Source organism: Bidens hawaiensis, unplaced genomic scaffold (assembly GCF_021521415.1).
Source record: "Bidens hawaiensis isolate Kalapana, Puna unplaced genomic scaffold, B.hawaiensis_p1.1 tig00034227_1, whole genome shotgun sequence".
In the NCBI taxonomy this organism is placed as follows: domain Eukaryota; kingdom Viridiplantae; phylum Streptophyta; class Magnoliopsida; order Asterales; family Asteraceae; genus Bidens; species Bidens hawaiensis.
Window position 1 is genome coordinate 226,869 of NW_027495912.1, and position 19,763 is coordinate 246,631.

The following is a 19,763-nucleotide window of genomic DNA, read 5'->3' on the forward strand; positions in this document are numbered from 1 at the left end:
ACACTGTGACGCATCTATACAAGGTCTCGGTTGTGTGCTGATGCAACTTGAGAAAGTTATAGCCTACGCCTCTAGACAACTACGGGTTCACGAGAAGAACTACACGACCCATGATTTGGAACTCGGAGCTGTAGTGTTTGCTCTTAAGATATGGAGGCATTACTTGTACGGTACCAAGTTTACCATTTACACCGACCACAAGAGTCTCCAACATATCTACGATCAGAAAGAGCTGAACATGCGACAGCGTCGTTGGGTCGAGCTGCTTAAAGACTATGATTGTGCCATCAAGTACCACCCTGGCAAGGCCAATGTGGTGGCCGACGCCCTTAGCAGAAAAGAATCAGATAAACCCAGACGGGTGAGAGCATTGCAACTCACGATTCATGCCAGTTTACCCGATCAGATTCGCGATGCGCAACTGGAAGCTTTGAAAGATGATAATCTTCCATCGGAACTCATGCGGGGCATGAGCAAGCAACTTGAAACCAGGTCGGACGGGGTCCGATATTTTGAGAACAGGATTTGGGTTCCACGATACGGAGAGTTGAGAACCCTAGTGATGGACGAAGCTCATAAGTCCCGATATTCTATCCACCCTGGCTCAGATAAAATGTATCATGATTTAAAGGAACTTTACTGGTGGCCGAACATGAAAGCCGACATTGCAACCTACGTGAGCAAATGTTTGACTTGTGCCAGAGTCAAGATAGAATACCAGAAACCATCTGGTCTACTGCAACAGCCGGAACTCCCAATGTGGAAATGGGAACAAATCTCAATGGACTTTATTACGGGTTTGCCTAAGACACCGACGGGATGCGATACCATCTGGGTGATCGTTGACCGATTGACTAAATCGGCACACTTCTTAGCGATTAAAGAAACAGACAAAATGGAAAGACTGACTCGTGTCTACATGAAGGAAGTAGTGTCGAGACACGGAGTGCCTGTCTCGATCATTTCCGATCGAGATTCTCGTTTTACCTCACACTTTTGGAAGTCGCTGCAAAGCGCACTGGGCACACGTCTTGATATGAGTACCGCATACCATCCTCAGACGGATGGGCAAAGTGAACGGACTATTCAGACCCTGGAGGATATGTTGCGTGCATGCGTCTTAGATTTCGGAAAAAGTTGGGAACCCCATTTACCCTTGGTAGAGTTTTCGTATAATAACAGCTACCACGCAAGCATTAAGGCAGCGCCGTTTGAAGCGCTGTACGGACGGAAGTGTCGATCACCACTCTGCTGGGCAGAGGTGGGTGATAGCCAAATCACTGGTCCGGAACTGGTACTCGAAACTTCGGAAAAGATTGTTCAAATCCGAAATCGCATGGCAGCAGCACGAGATCGACAAAAGAGTTACGCCGACAAGCGCCGAAAACCTCTCGAATTTCAAGTAAACGATCGAGTGTTACTCAAAGTCTCACCTTGGAAAGGTGTGGTTCGCTTTGGTAAGCGAAACAAACTTAACCCGCGATATGTTGGTCCGTACCGGATAACTGAGCGCATTGGTCCGGTGGCGTACCGACTGGATCTACCAACAGAACTCGGTGGCGTACACGATGTATTCCACGTATCAAATTTGAAGAAATGCCTATCTGATGAAACCCAAGTAGTCCCTTTGGAGGAACTACAAGTTGATGAACAGTTACGGTTCATTGAGGAACCAGTCGAGGTTTTGGATTGGGAAACCAAAACGCTCAAACACAGCAAAATTCCAATCGTTAAGGTTCGTTGGAACTCGAGACGTGGACCGGAGTTCACGTGGGAACGCGAGGATCAAATGATGAAAAAGTATCCTCACCTTTTTGAAGGGCTAACCAAACACCGGAAACCGCGAAACCCGGCAAACCGTCAAACATCACCGGAGGTATGAACTAAATTTCGGGACGAAATTTCTTTCTACTAGGGGATGATATGACAAACTGAAAATTTTTCTTACTTTTTCAGGCTCTCATCACGACTTGACTCAATTTTCGGGACGAAAATTCTTTAACATGGGAATGATGTGACAATCGTCAATTTCAGGTTAACCTCGTTAACTCAACTCCGTCAATTCAAACTTTAAGATTGTTGAATCTTTAACGCACACTTCATTACATTTAAACTAGGGTTTAAATGACGCTTAACACTTACTACATGTGTAGTCTTTCGGGATTTGCACCGAAACGCAAACGAGTTAACGCAAACGATTGACAAATAAACGACAAACGTCAAGACACTAATTATATGATTATTATGTGTTAGGATTATGTGCTATGTGATAATAGTATGGTCATGTTAACTTATTGTTCAAGTATGATGGAATGTTCTAGAGAAAAACAACAATTGGAAGTTTAGGGACTAGAATGTAACTTGTTGGCCTATAAATATAACATAAACTCTAAACCCTAACTATTATTATTATTATTAAAAACCCGATCGGCCCCTTGCTCCTCCCTACTCACGGCTGCCGTCCACAATCTTCCACACACACACATCAAATCAAGAGTTTAATCCAAGAACTAGGTGCTAGGAAGGTATACTTGATCATCCCTTACCTCCTTGTTGTGTAATTTTGATGTTTAATGAGTTGTATGCAAACCCTAACTCAGCCGATTCTAGGTGTTATATGATTAATATGATTCTTGATAGTTGGATGATAGATTAATATGATTCTTGATGTTGTTACATGATTCATTGATTGTCTTTGATTTGAATTAGAACACAAACCCTAATCTTGTATGTATGGTATGATTGATATGCATGGATAGTAGTTATAGTATCTAGAAGGTTATATGGATGCATGATAGTTCATAGGTTATGGTTATGTTGAGTTTTGATGTGAACAGATTCTGGACAGAATGTATATACGATGTTTAACTGACTGTAACGAAGTGTAAACGTGAAAATTGATTGAGATTGTGGGTACTGCAGTAAACTAGGTTGAGTCTAGTTTCTATAAAGTATAAATTCGTAATTTTTGGATAAGTAGAAGTATACTTTTATGATTTTACAAAAACGTGATGCAAAGCTGAGCTGTTAGACCTGCTGTTAGGTTATATTGTAAATATTATATCTCATGAACCACGAGACCAATTGGGTTGGTTCCACTTCTGGAAGTTGACTCACTGAGTTAGGAACCAAACCCAAGTGGTCTTGCATTTATTGGATTTTTCGTTTAACGGGAATTGCAAATAACATTCTGATGTGCATGAATCTGGCTGATATAAGTTAGCTGTAATGTTTTGATCATTGTGAGCAATCTATATGGAATAAAAATAAGATAAAATATGTTCTGGAAACCTAAGACATGTATGTTTCTGTGGTAATTTTTGGTGAATTAATTGAGACATTATAATCGGTGAACTAGTACAATCTTTCAAGTAGAAATTCTGTCATAACGAAACTAGCTGCTGAGTTGTATAGGAATGCATGAAATATGGTAGTTTCTATATAATTGTTGTAATTTTGACCAAAATACCCTTGCGGGGAAATATTTGCTAGTTGATTGCCATGAATTGACCAAATTACCCTTGCGGGAAATATTGGTTAGTTAGTCTTTGTTTGTTGACCAAATTGCCCTTACGGGAATTATTGCTAGTAAGTAGGTTATTAACACATGACACGGAAGTAATTGCTCACTCATATGTCGTATCACGATTGTACTTGTAGAGTCACACACAATACACAAACGAAACATGTTACGTGCATAGGTATTATGTGCCGAGTCTAGAGACTCGTTAAACGTTCCGATACTTAGAAAATCTCCTTGTTGTTTTAGAACGCTAGAGAGTTTTCTACGACGCGCATCACTCGGTGATCTAGATCGGATATTCTTCGCAAACAGTGAGTTCACTTTACCCCACTCTTAAACTGCTTTCAAACGTTTTCACTTGGGGGAGATAACATACTCCGATAAACATATTTTCTGAGATAAACGCATATGAAAGATTTTGTTATAAATTATATATCACTTGTAAAGGCTAAGCGGCATTTGTAACAACTTGAAGTCCCACACATCGGACCGGTTAATATTTGGAATAGCGAGTCACTTTTGGGTAGTACTACTGGGTTTGACAAACCCCACCCGACGTTATAGCTCAACTGGAGGTTGAGTGGGTGTAAATTTGGGCTAACACATACCATGGTCTGGAGGACCTGGTGACGGGCACTTGATAAACAGTCAGCTTCGGTCGCGAACCACTTAGCAATACTTGTTGTATAGATTAGCTACCTATCGATATATAATTTGACATAACACTATCTGGTAATGCAACACGTAAACGTTGTAACGTGGTTACACACTCAAACGCCGTAACGAGGTTACGCAACATTTAAACGTCGTAACGAGGTTACGCAAAACGCTAAACAATTTATCTTATCTTACTTGTGAACTCACCAACCTTGTGTTGACACTTTTAGTATGTTATTCTCAGGTAGCCGAGGCGGGCGCGCGGTTTAGGAGCATGCATTATTGAAAACACTTTTATTCTGCAAATTTAAACTTAAACAGTTACTTTTGGTTTTTAAGTCGTCCTGCGTGACGCAACTTTTGAATTAAGGTTTTACGCTTCCGCATTTACTTTCATTTAAACGTTTTTCTTTGGTTTGGTTATAACTAATGATTCCGATCCTGCCAGTTCACACCCTCTGACGGTAAAACTCCGTTAGTGGATTTTGAGGGTGTGACACAAAGTTACTTCATGGCAACTTTGAACCCGTATGGTTCATTTTTCTATGTTAGTTGCGTGCAAAAAGATGAAAGATTTGTTAACTTTGAACTCGTATGGTTCATTCCTTTGACATCACAATTATTTAAGCTAGCGTTAGTTTGCCTGTTGCAACCGTAACGGTTGAGAGATATTTTTCGACAGTAAAGATCGTAAAGACAAATTGCACAATTGAACAAAGAACAAATTTTCCACATATACTCTTTTTTCTTTATTATTTTTACCCCAACTGAATAAACGTTCTGGATCCGCCACATTTATTGTCATTACTTTCTGATTAACGGTTTCCATGTCAGTAAGCAGTTTGACTTCTCATCATTTGTTAAGTTGTTTCTTTCTAACCTAATGTCTTCATTAACATGCTTGCATTGTGGCCAAATTTGGTAAATATTCATAATTAGTTTTTTACCCGCCGTGTTGCGTCGGGCAGGTTGGTAAATCCGAACGTTGGTAAGACACAAGCATTACCGGTTCTAAGTGTTGAGGCGGTAAGTTGACGTGAATTTGGTCAGTTTCTGTTACATGTGTTATTGTACGGAAACTAACAAAAAAAAGTTATAAAAATTGAGATGGAACATTGGGATAGCGTTGGTCGGTGAAACTCGAGCGTTAGTAAAACCCAAGCGTTGTTGGTCCCTGGCGGTGAGTCTATGCAAATTTGGTTGGGTTTTTCACGTTCGTTATAAAACCGGACTAAAAAAAATTGTCATTCGATCAGTTTCGTTACGGTACTATAACTAAAACAAAATGCGCTAAGTCTACGCAAATTACGTCAGTTTTTATCACATCCGTTACGGTATATTGGCATTGGAACTAAACTAATAAAAAACAAACATAACAAAGATAATTAGAAATATAATTATCAAAGTTTTAAAAAAAAAAACTTGGTCTAATGGAATCTTGCCAAATGGACCAATCATAGTCCAGCGTCGTCAAACTTCTCTTTTATATATATTAGTAATAGTAATAGTAATGTGATATGCATTATTGAAGCCGCACCTTTATTAATGTAAAAAACCATTAAATAAAATTTTCCAGTTCCCTTTGTGTCAATTAATAATTTATTCCTTATTCGTTTTTTTTCATACTTCTGTCTCATGCAGTTATTATTTTAGTACAATTTTTTTATTGCTTGAACTGCTTACTTACATTTGTGGCTAATGTTGATTGGGTTGGGACATTACCTTGCGTATTCATGTTAGTTTGGCTCTGGTAAAGAAAGCAATATGCACTGTTTGCGTTTGCAGCTTATTAATTTAATAACCAATAGAATTCCCATCATGCCCTTTGTGTATCTTCACTACACTAGGTATAAACTACAACAAAAAACAAAATAACCAATACGATCTAACCAAACCCTCTCTTTAACAGGTATAAACTATGACAAACGAACAAACTTGGAGATTTATGAAACCATTTGCTTGTTATTCTAGAAGTAAAAAATATAATAATTCTTCTCCCCAAAATGAAATTAAACCGTAAACAAGAACAAAACCAAATATTCATCTTACCCATTTTAGATAGATATGAATATGAGCAAGCTCATACAAACATATATACAAGAAAGCCTAATAAAACAAGCTCACACAAACATATATACAAGAAAATCACAAAGTAAACTTTATAAAAGTAATAAATATAATAACTCTTCAGAAAATAAAATGAAAACACATATTACAAGAAAACAAAAAAATTGACTTGCTTATTTGAAAAAGATGTGAGAGTGTATTTGAGTTTGACAAATTCAAATCCATTACTTGAATCAAAGCCCAATATACTATCAAACCTAAAATAAAAACTCAAACAACAAAATGTTATGCGGAATTAATTGATAGATCCATGAGAAACCATTTGAGGTGATCCATTAAACAGCATATACATTCCGCATCATCAAACAACTCTAACAAGTCTATATAAACGTAAAAAAAAAAAGACAATCTAAAATTTAACTCCAACTATAAACATAAAATACTTTATACATTCATTTAACCTTTAGTTTTAATATATAAACACACCATACAAGAAAAATATATATTTATAATATAATATAAAAAAACTAAAAGTAACATGCGTGACGCGCGGGCTAAAAGCTAGTACAATTATATGTTAATAACTAAATTCTTACTAGATGTATGGATGCTAATAGGTCTGATTGATCGTATTACATCACTTCCAAGATTGTTACTCATACAATGTTGGGTTTGACAATCTTGGTGTCGGGATTGCCTTGAGAGCAACTTTCTTCTTCATCACGATCCCAAACTTTTCAGACAAATCATGTTCTTTTCCTTCTTCCAATTCCCAATTAAAAGAGTGAATTATGGATCCAAGCAAAAACACAAACATTCGCTCCGCCATGGCAATCCCTGCGCATATCCTTCGTCCAGAACCAAACGGGAGATAATTAAAGTCTTTACCCGTGTTATCCAAGTTCCCGTCCAAGAACCTTGCAGGTCGAAATTCCAGCGGGTTGTCCCAAACGGTAGGGTCTCTTTGTATTGCCCACGCATTCACAAACACCCTAGAACCTTTTGGGACCGTGTAGCCACCAATCACACATGACTCACTCGGACAATGTGGGACCAAGAGTGGAACCGTCGGGTGTAGTCGAAGAGTTTCTTTCATGATGACATATAGGTAAGGCAGCTTGCTGATGTGGGATTCTTCAAGTATGTTATCTTTCCCGACCACCGCCTCTACTTCTTCTTGTGCTTTCTTGAGGATTTCGGGTTGGTTCATCATCTCGGCCATGGCAAACTCGAGTGCGTTTGAAGTTGTATCCATCCCTCCAACCACCACATCCTGAAAATTTGAAAATATAACTTAACCATTTAGAAATTACGTTTTCTGAATACTTCAAGCGTATGATTGATCAAACACTTTATTATTGCAAGAGAAAATTGACTCAAAAACTTGTTACAATAGATCTCTATATATTGATCACACATCTAAAACCTCTAACCAATTACTATATATTTATAATAATATAACCCTAACTTGGTGACCAATTAAGACATTACCATATAAATCATATTACAATTAAGAAACTAAACCAACTTGACTGATTTGTCAACTTAGGTCCCTGTATATTCACCAACTAGTGAACATAGTTTGGAATTACCAATGCTTAATACAACATAAGTGTTTGATATTTACCATAAGCACGGCTTTGAGATGAGTGATGGTGAATTGTGGATTGGAGTCTCCAACATCTACAAGCTGCAACAAAACATGCAAAAAATCCTTGTTTTCATCCACATCCATTTTCCTCCTTTGTTCTATCATTGTCTCAAAAACCCCATCAAATTTCTTGGCCAACACTTTCATATTCTTCTTAATCCCTTGAAGATCAAAGGGTGCCAAACCCGGATAAAAGTCCGACAAGTTCGGCATCCCCAAGTATCCTGTCAACTCACTCACCAGCTGCCGAAACTCGGCTCCAAGTATCTCCCTATCTCCCGATTTCACCGAACCACCCCATATCATGCCGGCAACCACATCCATCACCGTCAAAAACATCTGCTCCCCAATGTCCACCGGCGACCCTGCATGCTTGTACAAATAGTTCACAGTGTTCCTGACCTCTTTCCTTCGGATAGAGTAAACCGAATCCAACACTTGGTTGCTAAGCATTTCACGAACGCAAATCTTTCTCAACATCCGCCACGTATCGCCATACGGAGTCCAAACTATGTCGTTTCCACCGTATGTTGCCTCTTTCCCAGCAACCGGAACGTCCCGGTTTGCAAAGATGGTGTCGTTTAGTTTCAACACCTCACGAGCTAATGCTGGAGAGGTGATTAGAATGCCAAGTTTTTTACCGAGCCAGAGTCTTGAAATCGGACCGTATGTTTTGGCTACATTGGCAAAGTAGGAGTGGAGCTCTGGATCAAGAGATAATAGGTTTCCGACAAGCGGTAGGGGTCGTGGGCCTGGTGGTAGAGGTGGGTTGGGATCCTTTGATGTTAATAATATCCATACAAGCCAGAATATGGATACTAGAGAGGTTATTATGAGAATGGTGGTTGCAACCTCTCCTTCGGATACCGCGGCGAATACTAGTTTGGACATCTTTGTTGCTGGTAATTGCAAAGATGTTAAGAATGAAATGTGATATGATGAATGGTTATTGTGTTAGTTGAATAATGTGTGTTAGATGTGCTCAGTTTCTAGCTCTCAGAAGACCACACGAGCCCTTATCTAGTGTAGGATTAGTTATGATGAAAGAGAACCAATCAATTTTCTTTGTATATATATCAACTTGAAGTGTGTTGGCAATTAATTCCGTATTGGGGGGAGGACACATATGGACCACTTTCATCAAAACAGAAGCATATCTAGCAAGTTGCTAAATATTGGAGCCCACTTATATTGTATTCGGAAGACTATGAATGATCTAATCTTAGAGAACAGACCGGTTTGCAGCTTAACTACGACAATTAAGGATATTAAATCGTTAGGATATCTATAGAACAAAAACCTATCCCCACTTAAAAACATTAGATGGAAAGATTGGTTTAATTTTCTTTTATAATCTTTTTGTGGTTGTTTGTTTCTAACGTTTCATTAATTGTTTTAATGAAATTTCTCGTTCACCATTTATATTGCATTCAACATATTATTTGGTTGCGTAGGCTATATATAGTTTTGGTGAACTTGGCCCAAGGATGTCCTCTTAAGATTTCCAATTAAAGGATGGCTTTTTTTTACATTAATGATTCGGTGTGGAAAATAATGAAAGTGGGGTAGATGGGTCGGTCCAAGTTGGGTCACGTAATGGTGATAGAGGGGCACAAAACAGACTTAAAAAATGGGGAAAAATAGAAGAAAAGAAAGACTGGTTACGGTTTTTAAATATAACCAATTGAAGGGCTGTCTAACGGTTCGGAACCATGAGAATCGAACCGTAACCGAAAGTGGATGAAAAATAGAATCAGAACAGAACTCTATTATAGTAAACTTGTTTGGTTTTAGAACCGGTAAAGTCGGTTCTCACTAATCGGTTCTGTGTCAGAACCGGTTCAATCGATTATTTATCAAATGGATTGTAAAAACTTTGCAAATTACAATGATAAAAAACTAAATTAAATCAAACAAACAAAAATTAGCAACATTCAAACTTCAAAGTTTAAAATGTCAAGTCAAAAGTAGCAATAATTAAAGGTTTCGGTAAACAAAAAGAAATCTAAATGAACACATGCAGGAGATGGTGATTAAGATTGAGATCAAACACTTGCAAGAGAGTAAGAAAAGTTCGATCGTTGTTTTAACAATTGCGCGTCTCTTTGTATTTAGACATTTTGAAAAGTGAATATAAAAAGCCCCTTAAAAAAATAAAATTATAAATTTCAATGCCTCGGTTCTTCGGTTCCACACCTTGAACCGTTGGTTCTACCCGGAACCGTTTATTGCAAAAACTGAGAATCGAAAGCCGTATGGTAACACACGGTTCTCATACACTGGTTATGTTCTGGTTCCTCGGCTCTGATGTTTCCGAACCGTTTCTTGCTCGCCGCTAAAAGTGAGACAGATCGTGAAGAACAAAGGATTGAATAAATAAAGGAAGTTATGGTAATGGACTATATATACTGATTTGTATAGAACCAACAACGCGAGGTGAAAATACTTGTTAATATTATTTGTCATGTTTTATAATACATTTATATGTTAATAACTAAATTCTTGCGGGATGTATGGATGCTAATAGCTGTGATTGATCATATTACGTCACTTCCAAGATTCTCACTCATACAATTTTGGATTTGACAATCTTGGTGTCGGGATTGCCTTGAGAGCAACTTTCTTCTTCAACACGATCCCAAACTTTTCAGACAAATCATGTTCTTTTCCTTCTTCTAATTCCCAATCAAAAGAGTGAATTATGGATCCAAGCAAAAACACAAACATTCGCTCCGCCATAGCAATCCCTGCGCATATCCTTCGTCCAGAACCAAACGGGAGATAACTAAAGTCTTTACCCATGTTATCCAAGTTCCCATCCAAGAACCTTTCAGGTCGAAATTCCAACGGGTTGCTCCAAACGGTAGGGTCTCTATGTATTGCCCACGCATTCACAAACACCCTAGAACCTTTTGGGACCGTGTAGCCACCAATCACACATGACTCACTCGGACAATGTGGGACCAAGAGTGGGACCGTCGGGTGTAGTCGAAGAGTTTCTTTCATGATGGCGTATAGGTAAGGCAGTTTGTTGATGTGGGATTCTTCGACTATGCTATCTTTCCCGATCACCGCCTCCACTTTTTCTTGTGCTTTCTTGAGGATGTCGGGTTGGTTCATCATCTCGGCCAACGCAAACTCAAGTGCATTTGAGGTTGTATCCGTCCCTCCAACCACCATATCCTGAAAAATAAAAAATGTAACAACTTAACCAATTATATATTTCATTTTTCTATAACAACATAAGTATTTGATATGATATTTAGTTATTTACCACTAGCACGGCTTTGAGATGAGTAATGGTGAATTGTGGGTTGGAATCACCATCATCTATTAGCTGCAACAAAACATGCAAAAAATCCTTGTTTTCATTACCACTCATTTTCCTCCTTTGTTCTATCATTGTCTCAAAAATCCCATCAAATTTCTTGGCCAACACTTTCATATTCTTCTTAATCCCTTGCGGATCAAACGTAGCCAAACCCGGATAAAATTCGGACAAGTTCGGCATCCCCAAGTATCCTGTCAACTCACTCACCAGCTGCCGAAACTCGGCTCCAAGTATCTCCCTATCACCCGATTTCACGGAGCCTCCCCATATCATTCCAGTAACCACATTCATTGTTGTCAAAAACATTAGCTCCCCAATGTCTACGGGCAACCCGACATTATTGTACAAATAGTTCACAGTGTTCCTGGCCTCTTTCCTTCGGATAGAGTAAACCGAATCCAAAACTTGGTTGCTAAGCATTTCATGAACACAAATCTTTCTCAACATCCGCCACTGATCGCCATACGGAGCCCAAACGACGTTGTTTCCACCGTATGTTGCCTCTTTCCCTGCAACCGGAACGTCTCGGTTGGCCAACACGATATCATTCAGTTTTAGCACCTCATGGGCCAATGCTGGAGAGGTGATGAGGATGCCAAGTTTTTTACCGAGCCAGAGCCTAGAAATCGGACCGTATGTTTTGGCTATGTCCGCAAAGTAGGAGTGGAGTTCTGGATCAAGAGATAAGAGGTTTCCGACAAGAGGTAGGGATCGTGGGCCTGGTGATAGAGGTGGGTTGGGATCCTTTGACGCTAATAATATCCATACAAGCCAGAATATGGATATTAGAGAGGTGATTATGAGAATGGTGGTTAAAACCTCTCCCTCGGATACCGCTGCGAATACTAGTTTGGACATCTTTGTTGCTGGTAAGTGCAAAGATGCTAAGAATGAAATGTGATATGATGAATGGTTATTGTTTTAGCTAAATAATGAGTGTTAGATGAGTTCAGTTTCTAGTCTAACAAGAAGGCCACAAGTACCCTTATCTATGATGGATTAGTTATAATGAAAGAGAACCAGTCAATTTTCTTTCTATATATATCAACCTGAAGTGTATTGGTAATTAATTACGTATTGGGGGAGGACACATATGGAACAAGACAAGCAATTCTTTCATCATAACAGAAGCATATCTAGGAAGTTGCTAAATAAGTAAGTATTGCGGACCATTTATATTGCATTTGGAATGATATCATTCTCGAGGGTTAGGTTATTCTGACAAAAGGAAAAAAAATAAGAAGACTAAGAAAAATTTATAGAAAAAAACCTAAAAAAAATAATGAAAAACTAATTAAAAATCATAACTCAAAATTTAATAAAAAAAACGAAAAAATGTAAAAACACAAAAATGTTTTCATTGTCTTCCTTGTTCACAAAAAAAAATAATAAAATAAAAAATAAAAAACTCGAAAAATACACAATATAGAGGAAAAAGATCATTGTGTCTTTTTATTTATCATTGAGTTTTTTTTTTGTTTTTTTTCGTCATTTATTGTCTTTTTTCCCATAAAATTGTGTTTTTTTCTTCATATTGTATTATATTATTCAACATTGTGCTATATTTTCTTCGGCATTGTATTATATTTTACGGCATATTGTGTCTTTTTTTATTTATCACTGTGTTGTTCGTTTATTTTCGGCTTTGTGTCTTTTTTTTCTCGCCATTGTGTCTTTTAGGCATTTTTTTCGGGAACAGGAATGATAAGGGAAACATTTTGGTTTTTTAATTTTTTATTTATATTTTGAGTTATGATTTTTTTATTATTTTGTTTCAGTATTTCTTGAGTGTTTTTTTGTGTGACCACAAATCCTTCTCACACTTCTTATTTTTGTCTCTTTGTGTTTTAACCTTTCTCTCATTCTCGATGCATTTTGAAGACAACAAACCGGTTTGCTTAACTAAAATAATTAAAGATATAAAATCGTTGGGATATCTATGGATCAAAAAGCAATCTCCACTTAAAAACATTAGATGGAAAGCTTGGTTTATTTTCTTTTATAGTGTTTTTGTGGATGTTTTTTTTCTAGCGTCACGCTAACTGCCTTAATAAAATTTGCGGTTAAAAAAATACCATTTATATTGCATTCAACAGATTATTTGGTTGCGTAGGCCATTGCATATTGTGAACCTGGCCCAAGGATATCCCCAAAATAGCCCATCTACAAATTGAGATTCCAACTTTGTCCTCTAAACTTAATATTTTCAAAAATGGCCCTCTCTAACTCATCTTTGACCATGTATTAGGAAATCTAATGTGTCTTTGACGACATGTTAGCATAACACGTCGTCAAAGACGCGTTGGATTTCCTAACACATGGTTAAAGATGCTAACACGTCGTCAAAGGCACGCTAGATTTCCTAACACATGGTTAAAGATGAGTTAGACTTCCAAACACGTAGTCAAAGATATGCTAGCATCAAACGCATAGTCAAAGATATGTTAGCTTTTTGTTTGTTTGTTTTTAATATTATATTTTTATAACTAGTTTAACTTATATTTGTTTTTCTTTTATAACTTTTAATATATAAAAGTTTTATATTATTTCGAATATATCGACGAGACATGCTTACTTTTACCTACTGACCGACATAAATAAAGGAAGTTATGGTTCTTGGACAATTAGGGGTGCCTCCGTTGTGGTTTTGACGGTTTTTACGTTAAACCGTGAGCCAAACCATTCATCATGGTTTTTGATATCAAAAATCGATCAAAGCTGAACCGTTGAAATTTAAAACTGGGGTTTTGTTTAACGAACACTAATTTATTGGCCAAACACAACAAACTCATGAACAAAAATTAAAGATTGTTGTTAGAATAAAAGTCTCAACTGGTTATGTCAACTATGGTCAACAAACTTCATGAGGTAAAATTGTAAAAGTGACAACCTACCAAAGTTATTTCAAGAGCAGGGCCGTCTACGAGGATTTAAATACCTTGGTCGAGCCTGAAAAAAAAGGCCCATAGCCTTAACGAGTAACGAAATATATAAGCTAATTTTTTTAAACGAGACTTAATGTTATAACAATAAACATAAAAAAATATATTATTAAAATCAAATACCGTAATAATTAACAATTAACCAATGATTCGTGAAACTCTCCTAAGTCCTAACATTGGAAAAAAAAATAGCTTGGTCCTTGGTGGCTAGCTTGGTCAACCGTGAAGGAGCCTGGTGGTTAACAACGAACCAACAGTGGTGGTCGGCTGGGTTGGTCGTTGTTCAGCATTCTCGAAGAAGGAATGAACCAAAAAGAAATTTCAATCTACCGCTATTTTTTTTATTTTGTATTGGGTTTTTATTTATTTATTTTTAGTTTTTAGTTTTAGTTGGGCCCAATAATTTAAACTTAATTAAATGGATTATAGATAAAAAATAATTTCGGGCCCAATAATTTTAAGATGGTAAAGATCAATTCATATTTTATAAGTTTTATATTTTTAAATGTATATATAAAAAATATAGATACAAAAAATTTGGCCCCTAAAAATTGCATGCTCCGGCCGACGGTCCAACCGGCGCCATCCTCCAGCCGGCCTTGTCAAGAGTAACTGAAGCTTTTGGATCGAAGTGTCAAGTAAGTGAAGTTTCAGGGACATTGGTGACATTCTCTACTAGATTATGTTACAGGCTCGTTAACAGCTCTGTCTGGGAATTAGGATTATATTAGGGCTAGTTTTTCAGTAATGTTGATTACTTTTTTCATTCTTTATGCTTTTGTAAACACTTTTAATTCATTATCGGCGCAGCTTGTTGCCCGCTTGCCTTCTTTTTCGATATAATCATTACCTTGCTTAAATAATAAAATATATTTCTTATTAAGTTTACAAAAGATTCATTATCGTGATCGATATATAAAAGATTCATTATCGTGATCAATAATATACAAGTGATTGTTTTAGTTCTAGTGTTCTAGATACTCAATTCGCAACAACTGGTATCAGAGCACACGATTGTTGGATCTTCAACAACACGATTTGTTATTCCGCAATTAAAAATCCCAATGGTGATGAAGGAGTTCGAGAAATTATATGGCCGTAATGATTTTAGTCCATGGAGGGTCAAGACGAGCGCTTTATTGGTTCATCAGGGCATCTCCGATGCATTACTGGGTGAATCAAACATGCCGGATGGTTTGACGGATAAAGGGAAGGAAGACATCTTAGAGAAGGTACATTCTGCAATTATATTGAGTCTTGGTGATACAGTTCTCTAGGAAATATCCAAAGAATTTACTGCAGTCGGAATTTGGGCAAAGTTAGAGTCATTGTATATGACTAAATCTTTGGATAATAGGCTATACTTTAAGAAGAGATTGTATACCTTCCATATGACTTCTGGTAAGTCTCTTGAAGACCACACTGATGAGTTTAATAAGTTAGTGTTGGATCTTGGAGATATAGAAGTGGAACTGGATGATGCAGATCAAGCAATAATATTTCTTACATCATTGCCATCTTCGTATGAGCATTTTTTGATACCCAGATGTGCAGGAGGGAAACCTTGACCATGGAAGAGGCATTGGCTGCTTTGAGTTCTAAGGGACTAAAGAAAAGATCAAATTCCAATGATTAAGCTGAAGATGGTTTGTTTGTAAGAGGGAGTCCTGAACAAAGGGGATTCAAGAAAAAGAATCAATTCAGATCCAAGTCTAAAGTGAAAAGGAGATGTTTCTTGTTTAGTTTTGAGAAACACTTGAAGAGAGACTACTCATAAGAAGAATGGAGAGGCCAGTACATCGAAAGGGCAAAATAGTCATTCAGATGATCAGTCTGATAGGTATGATGGTGCTGACGTATATTGTGTTAATAATCAAGATGGAAGAGATCAGTAGGTAATGAATTCTGGATGTTCATTCCATATGACATATGTAAAAGAATTCTTTCAAGATCTGAAGATCTTGGAATAGTCAAGTTGGGAGATGATATACCCTGTAAAGTTATTGGATATGGAACAGTCATATTGAAGATGGATGGTGGAATAGAGGTTGATCTCAAAGGTGTGAGGTATATGCCAAATCTGAAAAGAAGTTCATTATCTATAGGAACTTTTGAAAACAATGGTTATCAAATTAGTTTAAGAGATGGCAAAGCTAGAATAAGTAAAGGTTTAATGGCTGTTTTACCTGGAATTAGAAAGGATACCAACATTTATCTTCTTGAAGGTAAAGCTAAGTTGTTAGGTTTTGCAGATATAGCAACTGAAGATAGGGATAGTGCGGCCTTGTTATGGCACAACAGGCTAGGATACATAAGTGTACAAGGGCTTGTTGAGTTAAACAAACAACAAGTTCTTGGAAATCTTAAGAATTGTGACCTTAGTTTATGCGAAAACTGTGTGCTAGGGTAACACAAAAGGGTTAGGTTTGGCAGGGAAAGTATCCCACCAGGGGCATTTTAGACTGTGTACGCTCTGATCTTGGGAAAGAGGGGGAGGGGGGCAGCCAAGCATGACTCTTTATGTGGTGCTAGGTATTTTCTATCTATAGTAGATAATTATTATAGAAGGTTATGGCTGCATATGATTAAGAATAACAATGATGCTCGTTCAAGGAATGGAAGCAATTGGTTGAGACACATATTGAGAAAATGGTGAAGAAACTTAGAATATATAATGGTTTAGAGTTTTGTAATGAAGAATTTGATTAGTTGTGTAAAGAATATGGAATTGCTAGACACTTGACTGTACCAAGTACACCTTAGCATAATGGTCTTGCTGAGAGAATAATAGGAATATTGGCGATAAAATGAGGTGTATGTTAATAAGTTCAGGATTGCCAAGAGTTTTTAGGTTGAAGCTGCCACAACTACTGTCTATTTGATAAATAGATCACCTTCTACAGCTATAGAATTGAAAACACCAGTGGAGATATGGTATGGGCACAAATAGAACGAGATATGGTCACTACGTGTGACAACCCGTATTATCTGTACAACCTTAAATGATATTTACAAATAATTACACTACATAGATGCTCTTATTAGATGCATATTTATTAAATAATCAAAAGTCTAACAAATTGCATCCATGTATATCATACATGTTAGGTGATTATAGGGATTACCGCGCCATGCACACAAGCACTCAACACGACGATTGATGATACTATATAGGGAAATAATACTTTTATGATTCAAAGGAAAAACTACACATTATATTTATATATATGTATATAAATAGCAACTCTGAACCATGTCCAAAATGTAACGGTACTTTATATTTAGTAAAAGAATTCGCGTAAATGAACGCACACCGCGACTAAATATAAGAGTAACTTTAATCTTAAACTTATCAATCTCTAAATAATTTTACTATACATATAATATAAGAACTAAATCATACTAGATTATAACTAGTTAAATGTATAACCTAAACTAGTTATGAAAAATAATACTTAGTGGTCTTAAAATAATCCTAGCTTTTCACTAGTCTATATATTGATCGAATTTTTGAAATGAAATCGATATGTTTTCTACGGTTAAGTGGAGGAAGATGCTAAACTAGTTAAATTGGTGTTGGATCATAGATTTTTCATTTGATATTATAATGAATTGGGTTTGCATTTGATATTGTGATGAATTGTGTAAAAGAGAAATTTGCATCTGATTATGTAGTTGATGATAAAAAGATAATGATGGTGGTGGTGGTGGTGGTGGTGGTGGTATAAGGGTCCTTTCACATGATTTTTAACTTGGGGTTCACGGCCTCGTTCCGATTGCAAAAAAAATTGACCACCACAGGGGTTACTGTGAAAAATTTATTACGGGGTTAAATCCTGTATTTTGGGTTTCACCACAGGGGTCAAAACTGCAATTAACTCCATCCAATACTTTGAGGTTCCTCAGTTTATACAAGTAAGCAATCAGTTAATCAAACATACCTAATAATATTTGCACTCAAAATAAGAAAAGAAAAATAATACATATGATGCATAAATGAAGATAAGTAAATTCTAGTAAGTTTCAAAGATATTGATGCCTTTTACTGAACATAAAATGTCACTGCAAGTTTGTCACTTATACAATGTTGTGTTTGACAACCTTGGTGTCGGGATAGCAGTGAGAGCAACCTTCTTCTTCAACACGATCCCAAACTTCTCAGATAAATCATGCTTTTTTCCCTCTTTTTATTTCCAATCAAAAGAATGAATGATGGATCCAAGCACAAACATAAACATTCGCTCTGCCATGGCGGACCCTACACATATCCTTCGTCCAGTCCCAAACGGGAAATAACTAAAGTCATTGCCTGTATAATCCCATTTTCCATCCAAGAACCTTTCCGATCGAAATTCCACTGGTTTTTCCAAATGAAAGGGTCTCTATGTATTGCCCATGCATTCACAAATACCTGGACGCCTTTGGGAACCGTGTAGTCGCCAATCACGCATGACTTGGTTGGACAATGGGGGAACAACAATGGAAGCGCAGGATGTAAGCGAAGAGTTTCTTTCATGATGGCATTTAGGTAGGGTAGTTTGTTGTTGTGAGATTCTTCAACTATGTTGTCTTTTCCGACCACTGTTTCTAATTCTTCTTGTGCTTTTTTGAGGATTTCGGGTTGGTTCATTAACTCGGCCAAGGCAAACTCAACTGTGTTTGAGAATGTATCTGTTCCTCCAACTACTATATCCTGATAAATTGAACACATAGGCAATTAATAATATTAATTTTAATTATTTAACTTTGACATTGTAACAAGGATGTGAATTGGGTCAATTTTTTGGTTGTTCGAGTTTAGAAATCTTAAAATCTGATATAACTTAGAATTTGAAAACTGAGTTGAAAATTTGAATTCACTTCCAGTAAACCAGATGATGACATAAGATAAGTAATATGCATATATATAACATCAAACAATAAGATGTTACAAATCGTGCAAATCAAAGAAGCTCAAAGATTTTGATAGTGGCAAAACTCTTATTAAGTCAACTCCATTAATATACTTATAAGATAATTTTTCTAGTTGTAAAATAATTACACTATTTATAAAAATAATTAATCTAGTTATAAAATAATTACTCTACGAAAAAAAATATAAATTGATTGCACACTACAAAGTAATTACTCTAGTCATATACACAATTATTCTATTTATACAAGCAATTACACTTTGTAGTCATAGTTGATTTATATTTAGAGTAATTATCTTGTGTAAGTTAGTAGAGTAATTTTCATATATAAAAATATTATTTATCTTTATTATGATAGTAGTTTTATAACTGGAGTAATTATTGTGTACGGTTAGAGTTATTATTGAAACCCAATTACTTTACTATATAACACAATTACTCTAGTTATATGTTTACTTACATTATGTTCGTCTTTTTTAGCCATTGATATTGCATGTTTAACAGGACTCAGTTTGATCAATTGATTTGGCATGATCTATTAATCCAATTGATCTTAAAATTTCAATTGATCGATACATATCAAATAAAATTTGTCTATTAATTCATTCGTGTTTCAAAATCAAATAAAATTGCGACTTTGTTTCAATTAATAGGTTTTCTTTTTGAATTGATCGTGTCT

General features: G+C 36.5%; 3 pseudogenes across 2 annotated transcripts; all 3 read right to left on the bottom strand.

Annotated features, from left to right (window-relative positions):
• Positions 1-6,883: 6,883 nt before the first annotated feature.
• Positions 6,884-8,789, bottom strand: LOC143585916 (geraniol 8-hydroxylase pseudogene; annotated as a pseudogene). The gene is made up of 2 exons (XR_013144616.1): positions 7,875-8,789; positions 6,884-7,520 (listed from the first exon to the last, which is right to left on the bottom strand). The product of XR_013144616.1 is annotated as a geraniol 8-hydroxylase pseudogene (transcript).
• Positions 8,790-10,460: 1,671 nt separating this feature from the next.
• LOC143585917 (geraniol 8-hydroxylase pseudogene) lies at positions 10,461-12,087 on the bottom strand (annotated as a pseudogene). Its single transcript, XR_013144617.1, has 2 exons — positions 11,173-12,087; positions 10,461-11,081 (listed from the first exon to the last, which is right to left on the bottom strand). The product of XR_013144617.1 is annotated as a geraniol 8-hydroxylase pseudogene (transcript).
• Positions 12,088-18,429: 6,342 nt separating this feature from the next.
• On the bottom strand, positions 18,430-19,568 carry LOC143585918 (isoflavone 3'-hydroxylase pseudogene; annotated as a pseudogene).
• Between the last annotated feature and the right edge of the window lie 195 nt (positions 19,569-19,763).